Source organism: Octodon degus, unplaced genomic scaffold (genome assembly GCF_000260255.1).
Source record: "Octodon degus isolate 3935 unplaced genomic scaffold, OctDeg1.0 scaffold00053, whole genome shotgun sequence".
In the NCBI taxonomy this organism is placed as follows: domain Eukaryota; kingdom Metazoa; phylum Chordata; class Mammalia; order Rodentia; family Octodontidae; genus Octodon; species Octodon degus.
Window position 1 is genome coordinate 4,971,720 of NW_004524629.1, and position 6,359 is coordinate 4,978,078.

At 40.2% G+C, this 6,359-nt stretch overlaps 1 pseudogene; it reads right to left on the reverse strand.

Moving 5' to 3' along the window:
• Positions 1 to 2,178: 2,178 nt before the first annotated feature.
• Positions 2,179 to 4,641, reverse strand: LOC101566557 (annotated as a pseudogene).
• Between the last annotated feature and the right edge of the window lie 1,718 nt (positions 4,642 to 6,359).

A 6,359-nucleotide genomic window follows, 5' to 3' on the forward strand; every position in this document is an offset into this window, starting at 1 on the left:
CACCGGCTCAGAGAACCTGGGGGTGGGCCTGGTGTGGTATGTAGTGCCAAGGATTGAACCCTGGTCACTGAACTTGCCTAAGCAGGTGTTTAGTCCACTGAACTATCTTGTCAGCCCTAAGTTCTGGTATGTTGTATCTGCATTTTTGTTTAAAATATGTCCACTGGAAGAAAGATAACTTCTTTAATAAAAGCGGCTGGAAAAACTGGCTCTCTACATTCCAAAGACCCAAGATTCTAGATTTAAGTTCTACTAATATATTTTCTTTTGAAACAAACTAGCTGCTTTGAGTTTGAAGGTTCTAGCAATTGCAAAATTGTACTATTCTTTTTAATCATCTCAAGGAATAACCCCTATCTCATTAACAGAAACTACTTGTATATATAAAATATTAAAAATTTTTACTCTTTAAATTTATGTATTATTACCATCTTTCCAAAAATCTAAGTAAACTCAGTGAAACTATTAAATTTATTCTAAGTCTACTTAAAGATCTGATTTTCAAGAAAGTAGCTCTTCTATATTAAGAATTTTTTGGTATACTTTTGACCAATTATATGTTCAAGTTCCCCTAAAAATATAATTTCTCAAAGGATTTTCTAAAAATCTGTTACTAGTTTTGAGGATACTCTGCAAAGTAAACAACACTTCAAATATGGTTAAAGAAAAAGGAACCCTTCTCCACTGTTGGTGGGAATGCAGACTGGTGCAACCACTGTGAAAATCAGTGTGGGAGGGTCCTCAAAAAACTAGTGGCGCTGGGGTTATAGCTCAGCAGCACAGGTATCTGATTGGAAAGTGCAAGACTCTGAGTTCAATCCCCTGTACCAAACAAACAAACCAAACAACCTGTGAAGGTGGCCTCCAGCATGTGTGTTCAATCTGTGTGCTACTTGAGCTACTAAGATACAATGATCACAAGTATAATGCATATAGTATAATGGTGTGGTAGAATGCCTTTTTGTTTAAAAATCCTATGAGTATGTTAATATATGCATTTAAAACTATTTAAAACAATTTCTTCTAACCTTTTGAAATGTACAATATAATTTTTTTTTTCTTTTTTGCGGAACCGGGGATTGAACTCAGGCCCTTGCGCTTGCCAGGGAAGCGCTTTTTCTATTGAGCAATCTCCCTGGCCCCTATGTACAATATAATATTGTTAACTATTTCTTCCTCACTCTGATACAGCTGAGCTATTGGTTCATGTCTAGTTGTAACTCAGTTCCTACTGATCTATATTTTCCCTTCCCTCCTCGGCCTCTAGTAAACACCATTCTACTCTTCACTTCTGTGTTTTAGGTTCCACATATGAGTGAGGTTATGGATACTTGTCTTTGTGTGCCTGGATTATTTCACTTAATGAAGTGATCTCCAGTTCATTCATGTAGTTGCAAATGACAGGATTCTATTGTGTTAAGAAAGAATTTTCTTGTGTCAGAGGGTAAGGGAGCCTTATTATTTTGAATGCCCACAAACCCATGGCCTGATGGTTAAAGGAGACCAACACAATCTTGTCCAATCTTAAATCATTTCTCTATTTAAAAAAAGAGATACTGACACCCAGGACAGATGATGAGAATCTCATGCTGGTCATTCATGAGTTCTATGTCCCACAGCATATTAAATGGGGGATATCAAAGACTTGTGACATATGAAAGTTTAAAGCTGAATTCACATGAAGCAGTGATAAAACCAACTGATTAGAAAAGTTAACAGATCAGATAGACCAGCTGGAAAGGTCTCAAGTAGGAACAAAGAGTGACAGATCCAGAGAATCCTGGCTTGAGGGAGAGTACATATAGAAAGTCTAAAAGAAGATGAATAGTAAAAAAAGATAAATAGCCTGGCATAGTGGATGCCTGTAATCCTAGCACTCTAGGAGGCCGAGGCAAGAGTGTTGCAAGTTCAAGCTTAGCCTAGGCAAATTAGCTACATTAGCAAGACTGTATCTCAAAAAATAAAATAAAATAAAGTAAAAAATTTTTTAAAAATTATATATATATATATATTTTAAAAGGACTGGAGATGTAGATCAGTGCCAAAACCCTGGGTTCAATCCCCTGTACAAAAACCAAATAACAGTTATAAGAAATGGACCTGAAATTTTTAATGGAATAATTAAAAAAGAGAAATCAAATGCAGGGTGCAAGTCACAACCAATGCAGTGTTTTATGGTCAGCTAGTGGCATGAAAGTGTTGCTGAAGTAAGTCGAGTGGAGCAGCAGGTCTTGCTGGAAGGTGTTTATGTGTGGGGGAGAGGGCCCTGGTGCGGCTGACAGTACAACAGCATTCCTGTAAGAACAGACGGGCAGGGTCCCGAGTTGCTGGCCTACTGAGGACTAAGGAGAACAGAAACAAAAGAGTGACTGCAGAATCTATGCAGATAGCTTTGCCCCAGAGGAAGGGGCACTAGACGCTCACTCTAGAGGGAGCAGGGGCCAGAGCCAAGCCAGGTGAGACCTGGCCATCCTTCATTCCATGGGCAACTCACATCAGGCAGGAGAAGAAGCTGGTGCTACTGTTTGTAGTTTTACTTTTTAAAAGATTTCACTACATAAAAGTTATCTTCTAATGAACTTTTAAAATGAATGAATTTATGAGTGAATTCACTTTTCTAGAATGAAGATTGCCACTGAAGTAGTTTTAAGGAAAGGTAATGCCTAGCTACAAAAATTTAGTTTGAATATTCCATCTATACTTTATGTGTTTGCACATAAAGAAAATAAAATTTTCAAACATTTTATATTTAGAAAAAAAATTAAAGTACAGGTTTTTACTCAATGGCCTTTCTAGAGACTTGACTTAAAAGTTACAAATAAAGAAATGAAAATAAAGGTAGCAAAATACCTCTCCTGTGTCTTTTAACAGAACTTTTACTTTACACAAAACAATTGAGCTAGCCAGTAAGCTACCTCTCTTACTGTTACATACCTGTATTTGGGGGGAAATTGCAACCATTTAATAGAAAAAAAATTGCAATACCTATGTGATATAATCTCAAAACAATGTTAAAGTGTCAATTTATATTTTAATCTCAGATACAATTTATTTTTAAATCTCCGAAGGCCCCTGAAACAATACAATTTATTTTAAGTTTCTTTACTTTCTGGTAGTTATTTTCTATCCAATCTTCTTTTCTTGCTGATATTGTGGGTTGAACCCAAGGGTTTATGCATTCTAGGCAAGTATTTTCCCATTGAACAATAGCCCCATCTCTTTTGAAACAGGCCCTTGCTAAGTTTCCCAGGCTGGCCTCAGGCTTTCTATTTTACCTCAGCTGCTTAAATAACTGGTATTACAGGCATGTGCTATCGTGCCTGGCTCCAGTCTTCATTTTTACCTTGATTAGAGTCCTTACACTTCCTGGTACCTTCTATGCTCATGGAGCTGGGTCTCTTCAGTGGTAGTTTAGGGCTCAGCTGAGCCAGCACACCCACAGCCCATGACGGGCCCATGTAGGAATTCTTCTCCATCAGGCCGAGGTAGTGGAACAGCTCCCCACTGTGAACTTCTACCTTAAGCCAAGGATTTTAGGCTTTGCCTTTTCTAGAAATTGAGCACAATCTTGAACAGATGAATAACCACCTTAAGCATGGGATTATTAGACAATGTTTCAGAGCGAACTCTCCCTGACAGGTAAATCATGGATTAGTCTTCCTTTGTACTGTGTAGTCACAGCCTGGCACAGCCAATCCCGAGTGGAGTGTGTTCCAAGTGTAATCTTGTGACTTCTCATCTTACATAGCTTTGTCCACTTCCTTCTGCAGTTGTGCTAGGCAGACAAGCACTTTCTGATTTGCTAGTTCATTATATTAGTCATTTTCTTGTTGCTGGGATGAAACCTCTGACACCTGCAATTTAAAGAGAAGTTTACTTTGGCTCACAGTTTCAGTGGATTCAGTCCATGACTGGTGGACCGCAAGGGAGAAATGGCAGAAGGGCATGATGGCAGGAAGCTAGTCATCTCATGGCATGCAGAAAACAAAAAGAGAAGGAGGGGCCTGGGGACAAGCATGCATCTTTCCACATCATGCCCCCAATGACTCATGCCTGCAATCAGGGCCTGCCTCCTAACAGCACACGAATTCATCAATGGCATAATCAAAAAATGAGTACAGTGTCCCTGTGATCTAATTATCCTTCAAAACCTCCCCTAGACTTTTGGGGAATGTTCTAGAGACCCTACATGCCTGTTCATAGTTGCTGCAAATGACAGGCAAGGGTTTGAAAAGGTACTGCTCACTGTCTAGTACGAGTGCTTACATCGCTGCCCTATGGTCCCCATAGGTACTGAAGCACATGGGCATGAGCTTTGTGAACTGAGCATCAGTACAAGCTAACATGTTGCTGAGGCCATGGGCTCAATCTAGCTGTGATCAAGGATAGTGGCTCTGATACTGCTGCTTCCCTGGTAGGGATTTTAGTAAATCTTTGCTGGAATACAGGTAGCTTTGGAATCAGATCCATTCAGTCTTCATAAATCAACTCCCAGTGTTTGGTTTGGTAGATACCCTCTGCATATGTTGGGATACTTTCATGTTTCTGAGTGTCTAATGGTTGCACATGGGATGTGAACTGGCAGGAAAGCTGGCCAGAATGGTTACAGTGCTGGGAACTAGATCCCAGAGTCTTGCCCATGGTAAATAAATATATTATCACTAAACTACACCCTCAACCTTCCTACATCTGTTTTTTTTTTGATCGTGGTCTTCCTGTGTTGTTCAGGCTGACCTCACACGTATGATCCTCTCACCTCAGCTTCCTAAACAGCTAGGATTACAGGGGTATGTGTGCTATGTGCTCTGTTTTGCCCACTTTTTGAGAGCCATGATATTCTTCTGTTGGGATCTGTCCAGTTACCGACAGCCAAATTAAGTCCCTGGGCAGGGATTTTTCTCTGTCCTTGTCCCTGAACAGCTCTGCTTCGTAGATATCATGTCAGTAGTAGGTTTTTCATTTGTGGAAGATGCACTAGCATGCCATGCAGTAAGAAAAAACTAGGATACATGCTTGGCACCAAGAGCTGAGGGGCCACCCTGATTTAAGCCCTATGGTTGACTCTCAGATCTGTAGGGAGGCAAAGAAGAGCTATAGCTGAGAGACCACATGTTTTTAAAGATTTGAAGTAATTGATGCTTTTGTAATATTGAGCTTAACAACACACACTAATATTTAATGTTACTTTTAAGTTTATTCCTTATGATCAGTTCAGACTCTAATTAAGGTGAGTCCTCCAAATTTTGAGTATAAGGATAAAGATTATCCCCCTCTCAAACTGAGCAAAATAAGCATCAAGATTTCCTGATGGCTGAGATTAGCTTTTGGGGTCACAAATGAACTACTGTGACAGCCTTGAGGATGTATCTGTCACATCTGCTACTGTAGGGAAGATAGTTAAGCAGGAGTACTGGCTGCTTTGCTGATTCCCATCTCTGAGTTCAGGCAAGACTCTGCCCCCCCTGCAGTGCTCATGCTAATTGCCTACGTCAGGATACTAAGGCTGGCCCAAAACTCCTCTGAAAGGCAATTTTGCCTGAGGACACATTTTGACTTTCTGAAACCTCCTTAGAATAAGGCCACAGGTTAAAATCTTTGTTCGTCTTCATAGGGGTCAGATGGACACTCTAGTCTGAAGTTTCTATAGCCTTTCCAGTTCTAATCTCATTTGGGATTTTTTTGTGGAGGGACATGCGGAAGATTTGATCCAGAGCCTTCACATCGGTTATATCCCTCCCTCACCCCTTTAAATTTTTTTCTTTTGAGAGAGGCTCTACCTAAGTCACTAAGTTGCCTAGGCTGGGCAGAAGCTTGTAATTCTGCCTCAACTTCCCAGAGTGCTGTGATTACAGGCAAGCAACATCATGCCCAGATTTATCCTGGCTTTTGCTTCTCAGAAGATCTGGCCTAACGTAAGTACCACCAAGAATGATCCAAGAAACAAGTGCTGAGATGATGACTTGGCACTGATCAACAAGGTCAGTGGAGAAGTGAATGTTAACTTGGTTGATAGATGAGACATAGTTTCTAGCTTAAGGTGGTGAATCAAATGCAGAAGCTTTCATTGATGGTGACCTTGGGAAGGTGTCCTGGGACAAAGGAAATATACACATGTGATGACTGAGTTATTCAAAAACTATATGGAAGAAAATATCCTCAAAGACAACAGAGGTGGCTGAATACTACTAAGCTGAACTGATACCAGCAAAGAATGCAACTAAACAAGTGGTGTATGGCTGAGAGGCAAAAGATCTCTTTGGTGGCCTACAAAGAAGCCCTTATCTTCTGTAGTGTGGCAGAGCAGACACAGTTGAACGGGCTGAATACCACGTAATTGGAAATTCAGAGGCTCTGAATGT